The following is a 25,834-nucleotide window of genomic DNA, read 5'->3' as shown; positions in this document are numbered from 1 at the left end:
GAGGAAAAGCTTTGAAAAGCTGCTCTCTCGTCCCAAGTATATCAAGCAAAATACTTGTGTAAATGGAGAAGAAAAGCAGGAAAATTATGTGTTCTTTTTTAAGTGGGAATATTCCCTCAAAATCGAACAAATAAATAAATAATAAACAATCATTCAAGCTTTTAGATAGCTCTCAAACATTTTACTACAACAAAAATTTACACATTTTCAGTACTCTACTGGACCACTAACAATAAATGCAATAATATAAAACCGTCAACATTTTAGAAATGTTTCATTACAACTACAAATCTGCAAACAATTGTAACACAGAAAATTACTTCTATTTCATTTGTATATTACTGATGGATGCATAGTCACGATATCTAAATAACATTTTGAGACAAATCAGTCACTTCAAAAGAATATTCCTTCCTGGTTCCAATGGGCTAGAAATTGCAGTGGCTCACCGCCCGGTTTCTGGGTGACATTGACCGTTTTGGGCGATAACCAGGTCAGCGAGAAATTGCCCAGCTGAGTTATGCCGGTGGTTTTGAGGTACCGCTGGGGAGCGGACCGCCGGCGTGCACCATCCACAGATCGCCATGGCGAGATATTTGGCTCCGTGGTGACCCGTAGGTAAGTATTAAAAAACCGCCCATTGGAATCAGTGGAGCTGGGTGGTAGGTGAGTAGCTCTGCAAGAAGAAGATAAGTAATTGGTTTTTTACTCAATATTTTAAAATTCTGTTGTAGTGTTTTAAGTTAAAAGGGTCCTAAGAATATTTTTATGATTTTTATGTTCTGTTTTAAATATATATATATTTAGTGTTTTCCTACTCCTAGGCTCAACCCACAGCCTCGGGGTAAATTTTTAGTGAATTTTTAAATTATCGCCCACTTTCTTTAAGAATCGCCCAATCAGCCCTAAATTCCACTTTTTCACCAAGAATCAGGGTGCAACGCCCATTTTTTTCACTGGGCGAATTTTTTCTTTTTTGGGGGGAAGTTTTCATCGACGATAATCTTGGGAATCTTAGCGGTCTTTTGGGCAGGAATCGGGCGCTGGTGGGTTGTAAGGAAATTCTAGCCCGATGAAACAAAGATAAAAATTAAATACCTCACTAGTTTTGTGATATTTTTCAACAGTCTTGATTAACCTGTGAATCAGCTGACACAGACCAGAATTCTCAGTCCTCTAGAAGGAATATATCAGCAGTGCACACTGGGCAAGATTCTACGCTTTGGGAAATGCAAAGGGAGAAAGAGTGCTATTTTTATCGCAAATGTTAGCAGTGAGTCTGGGATTCCACACAATTCCCCAATACGGGTAGAATAAAATCATACTTCACTGTGTTTCTTGATCTTACAGGTCTTGTGTAAACCTCTGTTGCAATCTATATGGCTCCAAATTAAAAAGCAGGACCTCAAGGGTAATAATCTCTAGATTATTGCCCGAGCCACATGCAAATTGGCAAAGAAGCAGACAGAACAAGAGAATTAACACGAGGCTGAAGGGCTGGTGTGGGAAAGAGGTTAATTTTCATGGGACACTGGCAGCAGTTCTGGAACAGGAAGGACCTGTACCAATGGGACGGGCTCCACCTGAACCGGGATGGGACCCGTACCCTAGTGGAAAGGGTAAATAGGGAGATGGCAAAGGCTTTAAACGAATAAGGGGGGGGGGGAGGGGCGGGGGAGAGGGATCTACAAGAAATATAACCAGCCTAAATATAATGAAAACAGAAAAAGAGAGTATAGGAAAGAATAAAGTAAGGGAGGACATTGATGGCAAGGGAATAAATAGAGTTATAGAACAGATGTCTAAAAAGATAGTTAAACATAAAGTGAGAAGAAATCCTATTAAAAATGAGTTAAACTGTCTATACAGCCATGCACACAGTATCCGTAATAAAAAAGGGGAGCTGGAGGAAATCATGCATTGCGAGGAACCAGACATAGTAGGTATTACTGAAAAATCAGGACTCGGAATTAAGCATTGCAGGGTATAATATATTTAGAAAAGATAGAGAGAGAAAAGGGAGGTGGAGTAGCTGTACTTAATAGGGATAACATAATGGCAGTAGAAAAAAGTGACGCAGCTATCAGCAAGACAAAAATAGAATCCATATGGATAGAGATAAAAGATAATAATGAATCAATCACACTAATAGGTATAGTCTACAGACCACCTAATAATTGAAGGGAGGTGGAGGAAGAATATGCAGACAAATTAGGGGAATGAGTAAAAAACATAGAATAATAATCATGGGGGATTTCAACTACCCCAATATTAATTGGATAGAAGAGGCAGGTAAAGAGGATAAGGGAATGGAGTTCCTACAATGTGTATAGGACTCCTTTTTAACCCAATATGTTAAAAGCCCAACAAGGGAGTATTCGCTATTGGATCTAGTAATGGGGAATGAACCTGTTATAAATGTGGACTTGTATTTATTCTGTACAGCCACCAGAGGGCTCGTTCCCCGGAGTCCCAAGGAATCCCATAATCCTTTGGGAGCACAGGTATTTAAGAAGGCTTCACTGGTTGGAGAGGCACTCTGGAGACCTGCAATAAAAGACTACGGTCACACTTTATTTTGAGCTCACAGTGTTCAGTCTGACTCTTTCTCCATACACAACAACTGGCGACGAGATACAAATAGCGAACCCAAAAATGTAGAGAACAGTGGGCATCCTGGAGAAATTTTCGGAGGGAGATGATTGGGAAACTTTTGTGGAGCGACTCGACCAATACTTTGTGGCCAACGAGCTAGATGGGGAAGAGAGCGCTGCCAAACGTAGAGCGATCCTCCTCACCGTCTGTGGGGCACCAATGTATGGCCTCATGAAAAATCTGCTCACTCCAGCGAAACCCATGCAGAAATCGTACGACGATTTGTGCACACTAGCCTGAGAGCATCTGAACCCGAAGGAAAGTGTTCTGATGGCGAGGTACCGGTTCTACACCTACAACAGGTCTGAAGGCCAGGAAGTGGCGAGTTATGTCGCCGAGCAAAGATGCCTTGCAGGACATTGCGAATTTGAAGGACATTTGGAGCACATGCTCAGAGACTTTTTTGTACCTGGCATTGGCCACAAAATCATACTTCGCAAGCTTTTGACTGTAGAGACTCCAACCTTGAGTAAGGCCATAGCAATAGCCCAGGCGTTCATTGCTACCAGTGACAATACTAAGCAAATCTCCCAGCAGACAAGTGCTGCTACAAGTACTGTTGTACAAAGTGATGTTGTTTACGAATCGTAACGTACAGGGCAGGTCACACATAAGCCAATTACCTGCAGCTACACGTCCGCAGATGTCTCAGAGTCCACCATCAAGGGTGATGAATGCAAGGCCATTAACACCTTGTTGGTGCTGCGGGGATGATCATCGTTTCCATTCATGCCGATTCAAAGGATACGTTTGCAAGGGCTGTGGAACAATGGGACACCTCCAACAAGTGTGCAGATGAGCTGTTAAGCCTGTTAAACCTGAAAACCATCACGTTACAGAGGAGGACAGATCCACGGAGGATCACTATGAACCAGAGCCTCAGATAGAGGAGGCAGAGGTACATGGGGTGCACACATTCACCACAAATTATCCCCCGATAATGCTGAATGTTGAACTAAATGAACTCCCAGTGTCAATGGAGCTGGACATGGGCGCGAGCCAGTCCATCATGGGCGAAAAGACTTTCAAAAGGTTGTGGTGCAACAAGGCCTCAAGGCCAGTTCGCACGAGACTAAGAACTTACACTAAAGAAGTGATTCCTGTAATCGGCAGTGCTACCGTAAAGGTCTCCCCTAATGGAGCAGTGCACAAGCTACCATTCTGGGTGGTACCGGGCGATGGTCCCACACTGCTTGGCAGGAGCGGGCTGGGAAAGATACGCTGGAACTGGGACGACATCCAAGCGCTATCTCTGCTGATGACACCTCGTGTGCCCAGGTTTTAAACAAATTTCCTTCGCTGTTCAAACCAGGCATCAGAAAATTCCAAGGAACAAAAGTGCAGATCCACCTAATTCCGGGGGCGCGACCCATCCATCACAAGGCGAGAGCAGTACCGTACACGATGAGAGAACGGGTAGAGATCGAGCTAGACTGGCAGCAATGAGAGGGCATCATTTCACCGATCGAGTTCGGCGAGTGGGCCAGTCCTATTGTCGCAGTCCTCAAGGGAGACGGCACCGTCAGAATCTGTGGCGATTACAAAGTAACTATCAATCGTTTCTCCCTGCAGGACCAATACCCACTACCAAAAGCCGACGACCGCTTTGCAACGCTGGCAGGAGGAAAGACGTTCACGAAGCTGGATCTGACTTCAGCCTACATGACGCAGGAACTGCAGGAATCATCGAAGGCCCTCACCTGCATCAACACGCACAAAAGTCTTTTTGTTTATAACAGATGCCCGTTTGGAATCCGATCAGCGGTGGCGATATTCCAGAGAAACATGGAAAGTTTACTGAAGTCGGACCCGTACACCGTGGTCTTCCAGGATGACATCCTGGTCACAGGTCGGAACACAGTCGAGTACCTGCAGAACCTGGAGGAGGTTCTTAGTTGACTCAACCGCATGGGGCTCAGGTTAAAACGCTCGAAGTGCGTTTTCATGGCGCCTGAAGTGGAGTTCCTGGGAAGGAGGATTGCGGCGGATGACATCAGGCCCACCAACGGGAAGACAGAGGCAATCGAGAACACAGCAAGGCCACAGAACGTGACGGAGCTGCGGTCGTTTCTAGGACTCTTGAACTAATTTGGTAACTTCTTACCGGGTCTCAGCACCCTGCTAGAACCACTACATGTTTTACTACGAAAAGGGGGCGAATGGGTTTGGGGTAAAAGCCAAGAAAATGCCTTTGTAAAAGCGAGAAAATTGTTATGCTCAAACAAATTGCTTGTGTTGTACGATCCATGTAAGCGTTTGGTATTAGCATGTGATGCGTCGTCATATGGCGTCAGGTGTGTATTGCAACAAGCTAATGATTTTGGGAAATTGCAACCGGTTGCTTATGCATCCAGGAGTCTGTCTAAGGTAGAGAGAGCCAACAGCATGATTGAAAAAGAAGCATAGCGTGTGTCTATGGGATAAAGAAAATGCATCAATACCTGTTTGGGCTAAAATTCGAATTGGAAATTGACCAGAAGCCACTTATATCCCTGTTTTCCGGCAGTAAAGGGATACATACCAATGCATCGGCCCACATCCAGAGATGGGCACTGACGTTGTCCACATACAACTATGCCATCCGCCACAGGCCAGGCACAGAAAACTGCACCGATGCTCACAGCACGGGGGTGGAAATGGCGCAGCCCGCAGATCTAGCCATGGTTATGGAAGCATTTAAGAGTGAGCAATCATCCGTTACTGCCCGGCAGATCAAAACTTGGACAAGTCAGGACCCCTTATTATCTCTAGTCAAAAGCTGTATGCTTCACGGGAGCTGGTCCAGTGTCCCAGTGGAAATGCAGGAAGAGATAAAGCCGTTCCAGCGGCGCAAAGATGAAATGTCTATACAGGCAGACTGCCTTCTGTGGGGCAATCGAGTAGTGGTCCCCAAGAAGGGCAGAGACACCTTCATCAATGACCTCCACAGTACCCACCCAGGCATCGTAATGATGAAAGCGATAGCCAGATCCCACGTGTGGTGGCCCGGTATCGATGCGGACTTAGAGTCCTGCATTCACTGATGTAATACATGCTCGCAGTTAAGTAATGTACCCAGGGAGGCGCCACTAAGTTTATGGTCTTGGCCCTCCAAACCGTGATCTAGGGTACACGTCGACTATGCAGGCCCGTTCTTGGGTAAAATGTTCCTTGTGATTGTAGACGCGTACTCCAAGTGGATTGAATGTGAGATAATGTCAGTTAGCATGTCCGCTGCCACTACTGAAAGCCTGCGGGCCATGTTTGGCACACAAAGCCTACCCGGTGTCTTGGTGAGCGACAACGGACCATGTTTTACCAGTGCTGAGTTCAAAGAATTCATGACCCATAATGAGATCAAATATGTCACATCTACCTCGTTTAAACCAGCGTCCAATGGTCAGGCAGAGAGAGCAATGCAAACCATCAAGCAAGGCTTGAAGAGGGTAACTGAAGGCTCGCTGCAGACTCACTTATCCTGAGTCCTGCTTAGCCACCGCACGAGACCCCACTCGCTCATTGGGATCCCACCTGCTGAACTGCTCATGAAAAGAGCACTTAAGACAAGGCTCTCGTTAGTTCACCCTGAACAGGTAGAGAGCAGGTGGCTTCAACAAAGTACATACCATGATAGCGCAAATGTGTCACGCAAAATTTAAATCAATGATCCTGTATTTGTATTGAATTATGGACAAGGTCCCAAGTGGCTTCCGAGCACTGTCATGGCCAAAGAGGGGAGCAGGGTGTTTCGGGTCAAACTTTCAAATGGACTCATTCACCAGAAACACTTGGACTAGATCAAACTCAGATTCACGGACTATCCTGAGCAACCCACCTTGGACCCTACCTTTTTTGATCCCCCAACATACACACCAGTGGCAACCGGCACCACGAAGCAGAACCCATCATCCACAGCAGCCCAGCAGGGCCCAACACACCAGGCAGCCCAGCAAGGCCAGCTGCACAGCAGCCCAGTGAGGGCCCAACAAATGATTCAACAACACCAGCTTTCACACCGAGACGATCAACCAGGGTAAGAAGGGTCCCAGATCGACTCAAATTGTAAATAGTTACACTATTGACTTTGGGGGGGAATGTTATTATATATGCGGACTTGTATTTATTCTGTACAGCCACCAGAGGGCTCATTCCCCAGAGTCCCAAGGGATCCCGTAATCCCTTGGGAGCACAGGTATTGAAGAAGGCTTCGCAGGTTGGAGAGGCACTCTGGAGACCTGCAATAAAAGACTAAGGTCACACTTTAAATTGAGCTCACAGTGTTCAGTCTGACTCTTTCTCCATACACAACGGAACCAGAGCTGATAAGAGAAGTAAAAGTAGGGGAACATCTAGGCAATAGTGACCATAATATAATACGCTTTAAGATGATAATTGAGAACGACATAAGTATGATGCAAACCAGGATAATAGATTGGAGAAAAGCTGATTTTTGAGGGCTGAGGATAGAACTTAGGAAAATAAAATGGGCAACAATATTGGCAAACAACGATGTAGAACAGCAATGGAAAACATTTAAAACGTTCAACAGAGTACAGGAACAATATATTCGGCTAAATGGAAAGAACAAACTAAACACCAATGAGACTCCATGGATGAATAAAGCCATAAGGGAGCAATTGAGGGTAAGGAAAGAGGCATCCATTAAGTACATAGACAGCAGGGGAGTGCATGATAAGGGAGAATATGAAGAGATTAGGAAAAGACATAGGGGAACTATGAAATTAAATTATCAAAGAACATGAAACAAAATAGTAAAATATTTTATGGGCATATCAATAAAAAAAGGAAGGTTGGGATTGGAATAGGGCCATTAAGGGATAGACAGGATAATGCCACAGGTAACGATAGAGAGATGGCAGAAATATTAAATAATTATTTTGCTTCAGTATTTACCAGGGAGATAGAATAGGTGGACATGACATTGAATGATAAGATTAGTAATGAGATAAGTGCATTTTAAATAAAAAGAGGGGATATATTAAATACACTAATCAAACTCAAAGAGGATAAAACTCCTGGTCCGGATGGATTGCATCCACACATTTTTAAATCATCTAGGGAAGAGATAGCAGAGGCATTACTACACATATTTAATAATTTGTTAGAAAAAGGTGTAGTGCTGGAGCACTGTCAGATAGCTGACTTAATACCTATATTTAAGAAGGGGGATAGAACATGTCCAGAGAATTATAGACCAGTCAGCTTAACATCAGTGTTAGGAAAGATAATGGAATCCCGACTAAAGGAGAAAATAGAAGAACATCCAGAAACCAAAAATAGAATAATGAATAGTCAGCATGGATTTCAAAATGGAAAGTCTTTCTTGACCAACCTCATCGAATTTTTTGGAGAGGTAACAGAGAGAGTAGGCAATGGTAGTGCAGTAGATGTAATTTATCTAGATTTTTAAAAAGACCTTCGATAAGGTACCCCATAATAGACTGATGAACAAGGTCAGAGAATGAGGAGTGAGGGGACAAGTAGCAGAATGGATAGCTAGCTGACTTCAAGACAGAAAGCAGAGAGTAGGGGAAAAAGTAGCTATTCACAGTGGCAGAAGGTGGGTAAAGATGTTCCACAAGGATCAGTGCTGGGACCACTGTTGATCACATTTTATATTAACGGTTTAGACTTTGGAATCCAAAACGCAATTTCTAAATTTGTGGATAACACCAAATTGGGGGCAATAGTCAATACTGAGGAGGACTGCAACAAATTACAAAAGGATATTAATAAACATGCAGAATGGGCATACAATTGGCAAACACAGATAAATGTGAGGTATTACATTTTGGTAGGAAGAATAAGGTCACTTATTACTTGGAGGGTGTGAGTCTAGGTGAGGTAGAGGAACAAAGGGATCTCGGAGTACAAATACACAAATCACTAAAAGTTGTGACACAAGTTAGCAAGGCCGTAAAAAAAGTAAACCAAGCACTAGGGTTTATTTCTAGAGATCAAGGGCTCAATTTTCCCTGGTCATTTGCGCCGTTTTTTGGCAGCGCTGTTTTTTCTGCCGTATTTATTTTTTTCAAAGTTTCCCCCTGCGATCTGCACTGGCGTACCTGACTTAATTACGATTTTTCCAGACCAGTTGTTTTTGGCATCGTGTCTGCACCGGTTTTTTCAATTGTTCACAGTTTGGCCAACGTTTTTTTCTCTTAGGTCGGCGTACCTGGCCACTCCCGAAAAACATTCTGGTGAGTTAAGAAAACCAGCGCACAATCACAAATCTGTGCTGAAAGATGCCATTGTTTTTAAATTGAAGATTTTGGAAGGAGTCAAGAACACTGTCAAAATCAATAATAAAGTTCAACTTTTTTTTACCTGTCAATGTAGAAGTGTAAATTTGTTGGATTTCAGAAGTTTTCTCATTTTTTAACTCACTCACACGCCACCAACGGCGTCTTGAAGAAGGCCTGGAGCGTTGTAGATTTGGCCGGCAGAATCGGCCTCACGCCCAGACACAGCAGCTTGGGGTTCAGCTACAAAACAAGCCGCGGGGGGGCGGGGGCGCGAAGAAGAGAGAGAGATCGAGGTGCCGATCGGAAGGCTTGGAGCCCGGGGAGGGGGAGGGTGAGAGAGAAGTCACAAACAATTAGTAAAGGCTGGGGGGGTGGGGCAGGGGAAAGAGGAAGAGGAGAGGAGAGAGAGAGAGATGCCGATCAGAAGGCTTGGAGCCCGGGAGGGAGGGAGGGCGAGAGAGAAGTCACAAGACTCAATGGGCGGGGGGGGGTGGAGAGCAGAAGTCACAAGACCTTTGAGTGTGGTCCATCCATCCAGACCTGGAGACATACAACTGCGAACCTGTGCTGCGCTGCCTGCTTTCCTGCTGTTTTGAGTTTCTTTCAAAGGTTTAATTTAAGTCAGCAACAACTATTCCATATGGACATATTTACTGTTTGGAGCTGTTCCGTAATGTTGTGTTGTGTTAATGGAACGTGGTTCAGTTTTAATGTAAAATATATTTTATTCAAAAGTTTACAATAACTTAACTTTAATAAAATTATTCTTGTACTTTAAGATCACTCTTTAAGATCACTTAAAAACTTTAAGATCACTTATTAACTTGTAAATTTACATACTTACAAAAAACTTTTAATTTGAGAACAGTTACAACAGTAACAATAATTACAACAACAACAGCATCAAAGAAAGGCTGCACCCAGCTCTCATCTCCCTTATTCTAAGACCACCCGCTGCGCTTGGTCTTGGACACTCCATCACCTCTGCCCACAGGTGGTGGTGCAGTGTTTCTGGGCTTGATACCAAGCTTATTCTTTCTAACATCTCAGGTACTGCGCATCTCTTGAGAGTAGAAGGCGTTAGCGTCAGGCCGCAAGTTGGAGGGCCCCGGTGGCAAGTTGTAGGGCCCGGCTTTGGGCTCTTCAGAGGCTGGTGTGGGGATTGGAGTGGGAGTGACAGTTGATTCTGTCAATGGGAGTGGGGTCGGGGCGTGTTCCCTTATTGCAGCAGCTAACTCCAACATGCTGTCCCTCATGCACCCTGACAGTGTCTCAATAACCTGCAACATTCCCTCCCTCATGGCCAGTGACGTGGTTTACACTACCTCTGACATTCCCTCCCTCATGGCCACTATTCCCTCACTGATGGCCCCGGTCAGTGTTCCCATTTCTCGTGAGAGTGTTGTTACTTCTCCCGACAGTCCCACTACCTCATCACTCACCCCACTGATGGCGTCCAGGAGTGGTCGGGTAAGGTCAATGCTCTCCGCACTCAATGACATCATCTGAACCACATTTGTTACATCCTGTATATCAGGAGAGCGCTGTCGAGCTCTCCTTCCGCTCCCCCCCATGGGTGTGGCTCACACCACACCACTGGAACCCGCAGCCTGGGACGATGGGGCCCTGGGTGTGTCTCGCAGCATCACACCACTGCGACCCGCAACCTCGGAAGGTGGGGCCCTGAGTGTGCTTCGCTGCACCACACCACTGGGACCTGCAGCCATGGAAGGTGTGAAACCATGGAATGTCCATCCAACACTCAAACCACTAGTCACGGAAGGGGCTGTCACCTCCATGAGCGGCATCTCCTTCAAAGTCAGTACAACAGTAGGAGCTTCATCCAGCTCCATTCCCTCCCCCTCACCCCCATGGATGGATTGGAAGATGATCTCCTCTTCTGGCTCGTCCGCGTCTGAATCTTCTTCAGCATCGTCAGGGTTGGCCTCAAGTTCTGCAAAATATAACAGAACAGTCAAATGGTTAGCAGCAGAGGAGGGGGCAGGATGGGTGGCATGAGTAGACTCACACATCGCAGGCCAGGCAGCAGGTTGATTTGAAGAGCCACGATGAATTTGCAGGACTTACCCTCTCCTTTGAGTGTGAGCCCAGCTTGTGCAGTACTGATTGCTTTTTTCCAGGCAGGACCCATCAAAGCAGCGACCCTCTCTTCCAAAGGTGTCAATGGGTGCAGATTTGCCGGGCCTCCTCCTGTTCGAGTTCTTTCCCTTTCGTTGTGTGCCACTTTCCTCTGCAAAGATGAAAATGCAACTATTTAGAGAGGGTGTCTTTCTGCTGGATGTGACATATACAGATGGTCACATTTACAATTGCAATTCCATTGAAAAATGAAACTATTATTTACATTAACTACTTGACCAAGGTCCTGCCACTTCTTTTTACACTGGCCTCCAGATCTCATGGTGTTCACCACTGCACAGTAATCTTCTGTAACTTGTTTCCAGCGTTTCTTCATTTCTTTGGGTGGAACTTTTATGTGACCTCTACTGGTGTCCAGCTCCTGCCATCTGTTCTCAATCACAATAACTAGTGCCTCCACTTCTTCCAGTAAGAAATTCTTGGTCCTTGCACCGCGTTGCATCTTGTATTGCTGCAGCTGCAATTTTTCCAATGCTCTCACACAGCACTTGTAACACACACAACTGGCTTTTTAAAGATGGCCAATTGCCAAATCCGAGCTGTACTGAACATAAGAACATAAGAATTAGGAACAGGAGTAGGCCATCTAGCCCCTCGAGCCTGCTCCGCCATTCAACAAGATCATGGCTGATCTGGCCATGGACTCAGCTCCACTTACCCGCCCGCTCCCCGTAATCCTTAATTCCGTTATTGGTTAAAAACCTATCTATCTGTGATTTGAATACATTCAATGAGCTAGCCTCAACTGCTTCCTTGGGCAGAGAATTCCACAGATTCACAATCCTCTGGGAGAAGAAATTCCTTCTCAACTCGATTTTAAATTGGCTCCCCCGTATTGTGAGGCTGTGCCCCCTAGTTCTAGTCTCCCCAACCAGTGGAAACAACCTCTCTGCCTCTATCTTGTCTATCCCTTTCATTATTTTAAATGTTTCTATAAGATCACCCCTCATCCTTCTGAACTCCAACGAGTAAAGACCCAGTCTACTCAATCTATCATCATAAGGTAACCCCCTCATCTCTGGAATCAGCCTAGTGAATTGTCTCTGTACCCCCTCCAAAGCTAGTATATCTTTCCTTAAGTAAGGTGACCAAAACTGCACGCAGTACTCCAGGTGCGGCCTCACCAATACCCTGTACAGTTGCAGCAGGACCTCCCTGCTTTTGTACTCCATCCCTCTCGCAATGAAGGCCAACATTCCATTCGCCTTCCTGATAACCTGCTGCACCTGTAAACTAACTTTTTGGGATTCATGCACAAGGACCCCCAGGTCCCTCTGCACCGCAGCATGTTGTAATTTCTCCCCATTCAAATAATATTCCCTTTTACTGTTTTTTTTTTCCAAGGTGGATGACCTCACATTTTCCGACATTGTATTCCATCTGCCAAACCTTAGCCCATTCGCTTAACCTATCTAAATCGCTTTGCAGCCTCTCTGTGTCCTCTACACAACCAGCTTTCCCACTAATGCGTGTCCATTGGAACGATGTCAAAAATGTAACTTTTTTCCCCCCACGCATACGCAGAAGGTGCATTCATTGTTTTTTGGCGCAGACAGCAAGTTTCACCCCCCGAGGCAACTGGACACGCTGCGTGGCGCCAACTTCGAATTATACATCGGGGTAACTTTGGAAAAATATTTCTGCCGCATTTCTGGCCTAGCAAAACAGGCGTAACTCTGGCAATATGCCAGAAAATGGGCTTGGGGAAAATTAAGCCCATAGAATTGAAAAGTAGGGAAGTTATGCTAAACCTGTATTGATCCTTGGTTAGACCACACTTAGAGTACTGCGTACAGTTCTGGTCGCCATATTATAAAAAGGATATAGAGGCACTGGAGTGGGTGCAGAGAAGATTTACAAGGATGATACGAGAAATCCTATCAGGAAAAGATGAACAGGCTGGGTCTCGTTTCTCTTGAAAAACGGGAGGTCTTTAAAATTATGAAAGGTTTTGATAGAGTGGATATAGAGAGAATGTTCACTTGTGGGAAAGAGCATAACTAGAGGCCATCAATATAAGATAGTCACCAAGAAATCCAATAGGGAATTCAGAAGAAACTTTTTTACCCAAAGAGTGGTGAGAATGTGGAACTCGCTACCACAGGGGGTGGTTGAAGCGAATAGTATCGATGCATTTAAGGGGTCGCTAGACAAGCATATGAGGTAGAAAGGAATAGAGGGTTATGCTGATAGATTTAGATGAGAAAAGACAGGAGGAGGCTCGAGTGGAGCATAAACACCGGCATGGACTGGTTGGGACGAATGGACTGTTTCTGTGCCGTATACCCTATGTAATTCATTTGTTCACTATCCCTTGTATGAATTGCTGCAATAATTTCACCTAAAATGTTTTAAAATTATTTATCACCTATGAAATCATGGGGCTGAAATTGCCCCCCTCCTTAAGGTCCATTATCGCCTCTAAGAGGCGGTAATGTGGCGGTAAGGCCTTTCCAATCAGGGGCAGGAGGATGGGCCGGCCCATCAGAAATTGCCCCCGGGCTGGGAGCAATGGAAACAGGTTTCTGCACTGCCTGTGTTCCTGCCCGGTCGGGCACGCGTCGACCCCTTACCGCCCGGCAGCGACCCCTTTCCGCTCTGCGAGGGAAATTATCCCACGGGAGCCGAACGCCACCGCTCGGTGCCCCGACAGCTTTTCCCGGCGGGAAGCTGCCAGTGGCTGGGCGACACATCTGCTCTTAAAGGGGAGAGCGCTCCACCACGGCCGCCATTTTATTTTAATTGTCAGCCCAACAATGGCGGCCACGGTTTCGACCGGGCCGCCAACAGGCAGCCCAGCACCCTCTCTTGGCCCAGCCGAAATCCTCCCTGGTGGTGCAGTGGTTGCAGAGCTCGCAGCAGCCCTCCCCTTTAACTGAAGGGGAGGGATGTTGCTACGTGTCAGCGCAGTGCTGATGACACCACCCGTTTCCTGCCCCACTCCCGACACACTTCCATCCCTCAGCCACCCCAAACACCACCACCACGGACAAAATAAAAAATGTAAAGACCCCAATTTCACTCTATTTTCCGCCCCGTGGATTGGGGCGGAGAATAATCACTTATTTCGAAAGATGCGCCCCGTTGGGGCAGAGGGCAATTTCGGCTCCCATGTCTCTTCTACCAGCAATTATAAAACAGTTACTGTTACTGCTGCCTGTGTCCTATCCTACGCTAAGTCCTGCTTGCCCATCACCCCTGTCCTCGCTGACCTATATTGACTACTAGTCCCCCAATGCCTTAATCTTAAAACTCACATTGTTGTGTTTAAATCAATCCCTGGCTTTACCCTTCTCTATCGCTGTATCTTTGTCCAATGCTATAACTGCCCCAACCTTGCCGATCCTTTGACTCCAGTTTTTTGTGCATCCTGCTCCTATTACCCTCATCTTTGGTGGCCATGCCTTCAGCTATCTAGGCCCAATACTCTCAAACTCCCTTCCTAAACATCTCCCCCTCTCCAACTCCCTCTTCTCCTTAAATTCAATTTTCTAACCCTTCCTAATCTCTCCTTCTTTGGCTCAGCGTTCACAATTTTCTTTACGCTCTGTGAAATGCCGTGGGATATTTTTCCAAATTAAAGACATTGGGGCCGAAATGGTCCCTCTATAAGCTAGTTGGCAATGAAGTAGATAGGCTTTACCGACTGGGGACAGACAGATGGGCCGACCCATCCAAAATTGTCCCCGGGCCAGGAGTGGCAGGAACACGTTTCCGCACCTCCCGTGTTCCCGCCCCGTCAGGCACGCGCCGACCCCACACCGACCGGCGGCAATCTCCGTTATGACCCCCGCGGCAAATTGCCCCGCGATAAATTGCACCGCGGGAGCGGAGCGACCACCAGTCGGTGCCACTGACAACTTTCCCCTGCAGGAAGCTGTATGTGCCTGAGCGGCGCATCCGCCCTTAAAGGGGAGGGCGAACTGTCGCTCCTCCATTTTATTTTAATTGTCAGCTGACACTGAGGTCGGCCCGACAATGGTGGCCACCGATTCAGCCGGACCACCAACAGGCACCCTGGCACCTCCTCTCGGGTGCCAGGCCGCTGGCCCAGTTGAAAACCCTCCCTCGTGGCCCAGTGGATCTAACTAAAATATATGCAGAGTGCGTAGCTGCCCTCCCCTTTAACTGAAGGGGAGGGACGTTGTGACGCGTCAGTGACGAGCTGAGCGTGGCGCAGATGACTCGGAGCAGCGGCTGACCCGACAGAACTGCACTTCCGCCCCACACCGCACCGCTGCAAAAAAAATTGAAGTGCTCAATATTGGTCGAGTCTCCGCCCCATGGATTAGGGAGGAGAAAAACATTAAAAATCGGTAAATGCGGCCCGTTTGGGGCGGAGGGCAATTTCTGCCCCATTGTATAACTGCAAATTGTTGTTGACTTTAATTGCCAAATAGTCTGAACTCTAGCATCATTGTAATTTGCTATTTGCTGCACAATTTTGCTGTCTGCAAATGATTCCTAATTAATGCTCCAGAGGAGGGAATGGAAGGAAACCAAGGACAGCAGGAAAGGTAGGCAGGAAATTCAAGCACTGATTGAGGAAATGGCCTCAGACATCTTTCCTATCCTGACATTTCTTGCATCCACATAATGGCCAACCTGCCTTTTTAAGCTGTTGCAGGCACATAAATGCTGGAGCATTGCTAGATTTCTCTCCCCACAGAGGCAAGCTCCCAATAGAGGCGCACACCATTGGGAGCCTATCCACAATATTAAAATTAAGCTGACTCAGAAAAATACAATATGTTTAGAGCATTAGAGATGAGGCCCCAATGCATTTCTGGTGACAAATTCATCATAGAAGAAAATCCAGCCCTGGATGTCCAGTAATTCAACAACAGAGGCCAAAGATCTTCCTGGAAATTGAACTGATCACCCAAATCAAAGTGGAATCACATCTTAAACCTCTTGTCTTGCACACAAGACACTTAACAGCCCTCCCACTAAAAGAAAGCTTGTGCTGTTTCTCCAGTTAGTACCATGCAGGTATATTTCCTTTGTACTGATAACAGCTTCTGTGAAAGATAACATAACTGAAAAGAAATCAGAAATCATGTCTCACTGCAAATGTAAGCTGGATTCTCCTCTGAATTATCCCCATTTTGTGGCAGATGGGTATGTAAAACAGAGTAAAATAGGTTCTCTTATGTATGTAAACATTATAATTGTGTAAGACTTGCCACCAGAGGGCACACCTGTTGGCGGCCCAAGGTTCATCTGCACACCTCATGCAAGTGAGTATAAAAGGTTGTCTACCATGCTGCTTTGGCACTCTGGAATTTTAGTAAAAAGACTAAGGTCACATCAGTTTAAGCTTACAGTACTCAGTCTTGTGGAGTTATTCTAAACATAACAATTGGCGACGAGTAACAGATCACGAACTTTCACACGGTTACTGCCATTGGTATTCTTGAGCGATTTGTAGAGGGTGATGATTGGGAAGCCTTCGTTGAACGCCTCAACCAGTACTTCGTGGCCAACGAGCTGGATGTGGACGATAAAAGTGATCAAGCGTAGAGCGATTCTCCTCATCGTTTGTGGGTCTACAACATATGGCCTCATCAAGCATCTGCTAGCACCGACGAAACCAATGGAAAAGACATATGCAGAGTTGTGTACGCTGGTTCGGGAACACCTCAAGCCAAAGGAGAGCATCTTAGTGGCCAGGTATCGCTTCTGTACGCACCATTGCTCTGAGCGCCAGGACGTGGCGAGTTATGTCACCGACCTAAGACGCCTTGTGGGATCTTGCGAATTTGCTGGATATTTGGGGGAAATGCTGCAGGACTTTTTCATGCTTGGAATCGGCCACGAGGTCATTCTTCACAAGCTGCTGTCTGCCGAATCCCCAGACCTGAACAAGGCTATCACGATAGCCCAGGCTTTTCTGTCCATGAACAATAATACTAAATTGATATCGTCTCAGCATCGAAGTTCACCGACAAGTACTGTGCATAAAATAATGCCGTTAGCCGGCAGAACTGTATATGGCAGGGCCTACATGTCTGCAGCTGCAAGACCTAGGATGGCACAGAGTCCGCTGTGGGGTGTGAATGCGAATCCATTAACACCATGTTGGCGCTGCGAGGGTAATCATAGAGCCCATCAATGTCGATTCAAGCACTATGTGTGCAAAGGCTGCGAAACAATGGGGCACCTTCAGCGAATGTGCAAACGTGCTGCGACTCACCACGTGGCAGAGTCGGCAGAAGATGGTCGATCTGAAGCGGATCACACAAAACGAGTAAGGGAGGCAACTCAACCCGAGGCCGAGGAAGAAGTGCATGGGGTACACACCTTCACCACCAAGAGCCCTGCTATAATGCTGAAAGTCAAATTAAGTGCCATTCCAGTTTCCATGGAGTTGGACATGGGGGCGAGTCAGCCAATTATGAGCCAGAAGGCTTTTGAGAAACTGTGAAGCAACAAGGCACAAAGGCCCAAACTGAGCCCGATTTATACAAAGCTGCGCACTTACACCAAAGAGCTCATATCAATCATTGGCAGTGCGGCAGTGAAGGTATCGTACAATGGAGCTGTGCATGACTTATCACTGTGGATTGTACCAGGCGATGGCCCAACACTGTTCAGCAGAAGCTGGCTAGAAAAGATTAGATGGAACTGGGATGACATCAAAGCATTATCTTCGGCGAATGACGCCCCGTGCACTCAAGTGCTGAGCAAATTTCCGTCGCTATTTGAACCAGACATCGGCAACTTCACAGGCGCCAAGGTGCAGATCCATCTGCTCCCTGATGCACGGCCTGTTCATCACAAGGCTCGAGCAGTTCCATATACGATGAGGGAGAAAGTCGAGATCGAACAGGACAGACTTCAACGAGAGGGAATCATATCGCCAGTTGAGTTCAACAAGTGGGCCAGCCCAATTGTTCCAGTGTTGAAATGTGATGGCACGGTCAGAATCTGCGGCGACTACAAGGTAACGATCAACCGAGTCTCGTTACAGGACCAGTATCCACTACCCAAGGCGGATGACCTGTTCACAACATTAGCAGGGGGGGAAGTTGTTCACCAAATTGGATCTAAACTCCACTTACATGACACAGGAGCTGGCTGAATCTTCGAAAAGATTGACGTGCATCAACACGCACAAAGGACTGTTTAGATACCACAGATGCCCTTTTGGGATTCGCACAGCTGCTGTCATTTTCCAGAAGAACATGGAAAGTCTGCTGAAATCGGTTCCACGCATCGTTGTGTTTCAAGACGACATCCTGATCACCGGTCGTGACACCATCGAACACCTGCACAACCTGGAAGAGGTTCTAAGTTGCCTAGACAGAGTGGGACTCAGGCTGAAACGCTCCAAGTGTCTTTTCCTGGCGCCAGAGATCGAAATTTTGGAGAGAAAGATTGCGGTAGACGGGACGGCATCAGACCCACAGACTCAAAGACGGAGGCCATCAAGAATGCACCCAGACCACAGAAGGTGACGGAGCTGCATTCGTTCCTGGGATTCCTCAACTATTTTGGTAACTTTCTACCTGGGTTGAGCACTTTGCTGGAACCATTGCACATGTTGCTACATAAGGTGATGATTGGGTTTGGGGTAAATCTCAAGAGACAGCCTTTGAGAATGCCAGAAACCTGCTATGTTCTAACAAGTTACTTGTATTGTATGACCCGTGTAAACGTTTAGTGCTAGCTTGTGATGCATCTTCGTACGGGGTCGGTGTGTTAGCAAACCAATGTATCAGGCAAACTAGAAGTCTATCTAAGGCTAAAAGAGCCTACAGTATGGTCAAGAAAGAGGCGTTAGTATGCGGATACGGGGTTAAGAAAATGCACCAATACCTATTTGGACTCTGGTTCGAGCTTGAAACCGACCACAAACCGCTCATTTCGCTGTTTTCAGAAAGCAAAGGTATAAACACCAATGCTTTGTCCCGCATCCAAAGATGGGCACTAACATTGTCCGCTTATGACGATGTTATCCGCCACAGAGCAGGCACGGAGAACTGTGCTGATGCCCTCAGTCGGCTACCATTGTCCACCACTGGGGTGGAAATGGCGCAACCCGCAGACTTGCTTCTGGTCATGGATGTTTTTGAGAGCAAGGGGGTCACCCGTCACAGCTCGCCAGATCAGGACCTGGTCTAGCCTGGACCCTGTGCTATCACTAGTAAAGGTTGCGTCCTCAATGGGAGCTGGTCGGCTGTTACCGAGGAAATGCAAGATGAAATTAAGTCGTTTCACCGACGTAAAATGAAATGTCCATCCAGTCGGATTGTCTCTTATGGGGTAATCGCGTGGTTTTGCCAAAAAAAGGCAAGGAAACGTTTATATGCGACCGACACAGTACCACCCAGGCATAGTCATGATGAAGGTTATTGGCAGGTCGCACGTTTGGTGGCCCGGCATTGACTCGGATTTGGAATCATGCAAACACCAATGTAATACTTGCTCACAGTTGAGTAATGCACCAAAGGAGGCTCCACTGAGTCTGTGGTCATGGCCCTCCAAACCGTGGTCCAGGATCCACGTAGATTTCGCTGGCCCCTTTCTAGGAAAGATGTTCGTAGTAGTAGTGGACGCTTACTCTAAATGGATTGAATGTGTAATCATGTCATCCTGCACATCCACTGCCACCATTGAAAGCCTCCGGGCCATGTTCGCCACCCTACGTGCTTGTCAGCGACAATGGACCATGCTTCACCAGCTCGGAATTCAATGAGTTTATGACCCGCAATGGCATTAAGTATGTCAGGTCTGCCCCGTTTAAGCCCGCATCCAATGGTCAAGCGGAACGGGCAGTCCAAACTATCAAGCAGAGCTTGAAACGCCTGACGGACTACTCCCTGCAGACCCGTTTATCTCGGATTCTGCTCAGCTACCGGACGTGGCCCCACTCGCTTACCAGGATTCCCCCGGCGGAATTGTTAATGAAGAGAGCACTCAAAACTCTCCTTAGTCCACCCGGATCTTAATGATCATGTGGAAACCTGGCGTTACCGGCAAAACATGTACCATGAACGCACGGCTGTATTGCGTGACATTGATGTAAACGACCCTGTGTTTGTCCTTAATTACGATCATGGTCCCAAATGGGTTGCTGGCACTGTCTTGGCCAAGGAGGGGAATAGAGTGTTTATTGTCAAACTATGTAATGGACAAACGTGCAGAAAACATTTGGATCAGACCAAACTGCGATTCACTGACTTCCAGGAACAACTTGAAGAGGACATCACCATCATCGATCCACCAACACACACCCAGCCAGCAATCGACCTCGCCGTCAATCAAGAGGATGAACCCACCAAGTCCAACAGTTTGATCAGACCAGCCGTGTTGCAGTGCCCGACCAACTCACCCATGTCAGGGTTCGAACTCAGGCGATCAACCAGGGAGCGAAGGGCCCCGGACCGCCTCAACTTGTAAATAACTTGTATCAAAGACTTTGGGTCGGTGGAGTGATGTTATGTATGTAAATATTATAACTGTGTAAGATTTGCCACCAGCGGGTGCATCTGTTGGAGGCCCAAGGGTAACCTGCACACCTCTTGCAAGCAAGTATAAAAGGTTGTCTGCCATGTTGCTTTGGCATTCTGGAGTTTTATTAAAGAGATTAAGGTCACATCAGTTTAAGCTAACAGTACTCAGTTTTGTGGAGTTATTCTAAACATAACAGGTTCTTAAAGGCCACCACCTCAAAACTGTTACTAAGAAACTATACCAGAACTATCTTTCCAAAAAACTGTCATTCCCCTTGAAGGCCTGCTGGGAAATCTGCCACATGGAAATAGGGTTAGAGGCCCGTGGTTAACCTCTCTGACCTGTTTTCCCCAAACTCTGCCCCAAAGCTGCCCTAAATATTTACCACCACTATATAAGCAATGGTATGAACTCAGCATTAGTAGCTCTGAGGTGGATGCCATATTGAGGATGCCATTTTGTATGCTGTAACAGACAGTTGATGTTACTTTGCCTGCATATCAATCTCTTTCGTACTTTGGAGATTTAGTCAGGACTGTTCCTGATGGTTTTAGTAAGTTCTGCTCAAATTACTGCTTTACTTGGGGATATGGATTTCCCAAAGGGAATCAATCCTTCTATCTATGTTTCTATGTTTCTATCCTATGAAGAGGAAGATTGTGATGAAATAGAAGAGGCTAAACTGGAGGCACTTATATTGATTCAACACGAAAAGTATCTCTTCCCATCCACGCATATGCCTACTCACCAGGGTCTAGAGACTAAGATAGACTTTTCTGACCGGTCAGTGCCTCGGAGGCTGTGCTTCCTCCTAGAGGTCATTGAGGAAATGTATCCAGAACAGCATCGTGTGTACCAGTCAAGGGTCGGAAACTTGTCTGCACTCAGAGGGCGGTCTTGGTGGCAGGTCCGCTGTCAAAATCTAAAAAATTGACAGTGGGGCGGTATCACTCTCTGAACCGCTCTGCCTGCGGTTTGCAGACCCGGCACTTAAAAGTATTTAAGCAGCATTTTACCAGGTCCTAACATTTTTTCCAACTTTTTTTCAAGATCCTGATGCTTGAGGATCATGTCAGGTAAGTGTGTCGGGTTCTCAATGACTCTCAATTGCTGTGAATAGTTGACAGCTGCAAGAGTGGTATAAAAGAGACCATTTCATAGCTGTTCAATTTCCAAACTTGGAAGCTGGAGCCTTCACAATTTGGAATACACTTTTCAGCTTTATGGAGGTTTGCAGTGTTTGCAGTGAACTTTCTATCCTGTGTCACCTCCTTGGAGCAACTTCTCTCACCATCGATAGATCACTTCTGTCACCTCAACTTCAGCTGCCATCTATTCTATCAGCATCGGTGCCCTTGAAAAATTCTCACCTTGTCCCTCAGAATCCCACCACGATCAGCCCCAACACCAGCAACCCCAGACACACCAGCAACACCAACACCAACACCAACCTTCTCCGCAATCACCTGATGCTGCACAGGACATAGGGCATCAGCACCCAGCCACATTGCTGCCCGGGACGCCAGGTATGGCCTCACTATGGCCAGATTTACTTCACTTGACGCTGTACACCTTGGCTGCCACATGATATACCAGGTTGGCCCCACCCAACACCAGCACCATAAAGTATCCCTACAATGCCCAAGCTATTTCTTTCACATTTATCACCATTGTGGGGGGTACCCTTATGTCTCACCATTCACTACAACTTACTAAGCAACTTCCAAAGGTGCACATAAATCTGTCCAAGAACGCGAAGTATTGAAAATAAAGATTTCAATGTTTGACAGCATATTAACAGAAACTCTACATGAACATTGGCTAAAACACCCAAGTGTTAACCCTTGTGTGTTGTTAGTTGGTACGATTGTAAAGGATGAGGGCGAGTGTGAGGGGTGGCTAGTGAGATGGGAACGTGCTAATGTAGATAGAGAGGGATGGATGGAGGTCCAAGGTAAGTTGGTGTGAATAAGGATGTGCAGGAGTAGGGTAGGGATGGCAGTGATAGGGATGTGATGAGTGGCACAGCAGGATGAGGTTGAGTATGGCTTTGCAGTAACATTTCGTGATCTACTAAGATCATTGAAAGGTTTGCGCCACTGCAGCCTTGTCCTCCTGATGACATCCCTGCTTGTCCCCTCCTGTATAATGTGCAACCAGGCTGCGTTGGTGTCTTGGGAGGTCTCCTGCCAATTGATGGAATGCATGTGTCACTGAAAGCCCTTTATGACCATATTTAAATTTATGAATAGGAAGGACTTTCATTCTATTAATGTCCAGCTTGTGTTCAATGCCAATCACCATACCCTGTACATGAATGCTAGATGCTCAGGGAACTGCCATGATGCTTCAGCATGCAACATTCCATCATATCAACCTTCATGACTCAGAGCCATTTATCAGGATAAAGCAGTCATGGCTGATGACTCCAGTGAGGCATCCATAGACAGAGGAAGACAACAAATATAATAAGGCCCATGCCACTAAAAGAGTAGACTGTAGTCATTCATAAATCTCATTTTAGTGCTATTTCAAGAAATCAGGAATAATAATCAATAACTACAAGATGCGTTTGTCCTTTGAACTTACAGAAGTCAGCTGAAATCTTCTGCCAAGGGGGTTCCAGTGATGGTGTTTTCATCAAATGTTCTTTCCTTTGAGTTTGTTTATTAAGCTCACACGAAAACATTGCTCAGCCACTACAAAGATATGTTTGCTCTTTCCATGCACTTCATCAATCCTCAATGTACTTCATGGATTCTGCTCCATGTTGTTGATTGGAGTACAATCCTGTTTCAGTACACTAACAAGCCAATTATTACTGAGTTTGCCTTGTACAATATAATATCCTCTCAATTCATTGGGAACATGCTGACTATACTTAGGCCACTCATCTTTAGTATACCTGATAGCTACTTGAAGTTTTCAGTCTGTAATTGTTGCTTCTCTTATCAGTGCAAATCCCTCTCCAGACATTGGATTATTGGTCTCGATTTGCACCTTATTCTCTGTTCCATCTGTATCATAGACCAATTCCCAGATAGTTTATCAACTGCAATTAACTCTTTCCTTGGAACATGCTCTTCTTTTGCATCCGGTACTTTTGCTACCACCATTCTGTAGATTCAGTAACTTACTCAATGATGGTAGCTTTTTTCATTCTTTTCTTTTTATTCTTCTTACAATTTAGGAATATTGGGAATGGAATATACAAGCTGTAAAGAATAATATAATTCTTAAGTACAATATTTATAGGTTCATGGTTAAGCAGCCCACTGTCAACAAATATATCATAGAATCATAGACATTTACAGCATGGAAGGGGGGCATTTCAGCCCATCATGTCTGTGCCAGCCGACAAAGAGCTATCCAGCCTAATCCCACTTTCCAGCTGTAGCCTTGTAGGTTATGGCACTTCAAGTGCATATACAGGCACTTTTTAAATGTGGTGAGGGTTTCTGCCTCTACTACCTTTTCAGCCAGGAGTTCCAGACTCCCATCACCCTCTTGGTGAAAAGATTTCTCCTCAAATCCCCTCTAAACCTCCTATCAATCACTTTAAATCTATGCCCCCTGGCTGATGACATCTCCGCTAAGGGAAATAGGTCCTTCTTATCCACCCTATCTAGGCCCCTCATAATTTTATACACCTCAATAAGGTCTCCCCTCAGCCTCCTCTGTTCCAAAGAAAACAACCCCAGCCTATCCAATCTGTCCTCAAAGTTAAAATTCTCCAGTCCAGGCAACATTCTCTTAAATCTCCTCTGTACCCTCTCTAATTCAATCACATCTTTCCTATAATGTGGTGACTGGAACAGCACGCAGTACTCTAGCTGTGGCCCTCCTATAGTTTTATACAGTTCAAGCATAACCTCTCTGCTCTTGTATTCTTCATTCTTCATTAATTTTCTCTGCTCTCTGAAACAAAATCATTTTGCATCCTGTTTTTTGCCTAGCAGACCATTGACATATAAATTTGAAAATTGTAATCTTCTCCTTGTATCTAGGTTACATATATTTTACTGAAAAACAATTCACTCTGCTGTACCAGAAGAGCAGAGATGCCAACATTGAAAATGTCAAAATATTGAAACGGCATAAATGAGGGTCCAGGAGACTGCCTCCTGGCAGGCGTCATGGAACAGAAATGCTATCAGACACAGCCAATCGAACAACACCTACTTATATTTATATAGCGTCTTTAACATAGTAAAACGTCCCAAGGCATTTCACAGGAGTGCAATCAGACAAAATCCAGTACTGTGCTCTCTCCCGAGGATCCCATGAAGCCAAACTTCAAACCACCACAGCCCCCTAGAATTAAATTGATCATAAGTTCGAATTTTGTAGTTATTAAAAGTGCATGGCGAATGAGCAGGAGAATGGGACAAAGTGAAGACCTCCTTCAGACAGCCAGCACAGGTGCAATGGATGGAATGACCTCCTTACTGTGCTGCAAGAATCTATGATTTTATGATTCTACAACTTAAATAAACGGAGTGTCACCAAGAAATTAAACGTGATGCTAATACAGAAACAATGCTGACATTTATATATATTTTTAAATGGTCAATGATTACTCGCGACCAACCTCCTATAGGCAAGGCGATCATAAAACTTACAGTTGGGTCAAGTCAGGCAGAGGTCTGCTTTTCCATAACTATTGTCTCCTGCTTCTAAAACTGGTGGCTTACTTCACTAGGCTGCCTTGCTCAAAATTACATCTAATGTGACTTATATGCAGCCTTTGGCCACCTCTGATCCAACAATCAGAAATGTTTTGGTCCTCTGACAGCACCCACCTCTGCCGGACACTGCACTCTCGTTCACCTTATAATCGCGGGGAAGTGGCTGCTGCGCGTTTGCTGCAAACTTCCTCTGAGAGAACTCCCGAGGGAAATCACGCAGCCCCGAGTTCACAGAAGTATGAAAGTGAGGCAGGTGGGGGGACGTGGAATCATGGTTAGATTTTACTAATGAATAAATATTAAAAGATATCATTTATACATAAAATAGAAAGCTGAGACATGCTACTGGAGAACACTCAGCATAATCCGCATCTCCGAAAGGCAAGCCTGTGGTGTTCAGTGAAAGGAGGGGTTAATTTGTGAGAATAAAATTGGATGGGGGGGGGAGAAACAAATTAGAAAATGAAGTAAGATCATACCGCAAAAGCGACAGATTACCCATTAAAAATAAAGAACTAAAGTGTCGATCGGAATGCCAGCCTGACGCCGCCCGGTTCAGCGCCGTTACCGGGGCAACTGACGGCTGTTGTGAGGGCGTTCGCTCGAGTTCGGGTCACGGGATCACGG

At 45.9% G+C, this 25,834-nt stretch overlaps 1 long non-coding RNA gene across 1 annotated transcript; it reads right to left on the bottom strand.

Annotated features, from left to right (window-relative positions):
* Positions 1 to 259: 259 nt before the first annotated feature.
* On the bottom strand, positions 260 to 25,771 carry LOC139262079 (uncharacterized). The gene is made up of 4 exons (XR_011592883.1): positions 25,687 to 25,771; positions 23,109 to 23,734; positions 8,721 to 8,852; positions 260 to 676 (listed from the first exon to the last, which is right to left on the bottom strand). It is a non-coding gene; the product is annotated as an uncharacterized lncRNA (long non-coding RNA).
* Positions 25,772 to 25,834: the final 63 nt, after the last annotated feature.

The sequence above is a fragment of the Pristiophorus japonicus genome, chromosome 4 (genome assembly GCF_044704955.1).
Source record: "Pristiophorus japonicus isolate sPriJap1 chromosome 4, sPriJap1.hap1, whole genome shotgun sequence".
Lineage (NCBI taxonomy): Eukaryota > Metazoa > Chordata > Chondrichthyes > Pristiophoridae > Pristiophorus > Pristiophorus japonicus.
Note: the sequence above shows the minus strand (reverse complement) of the source record. Positions and strands in the feature narration are given on the sequence as shown.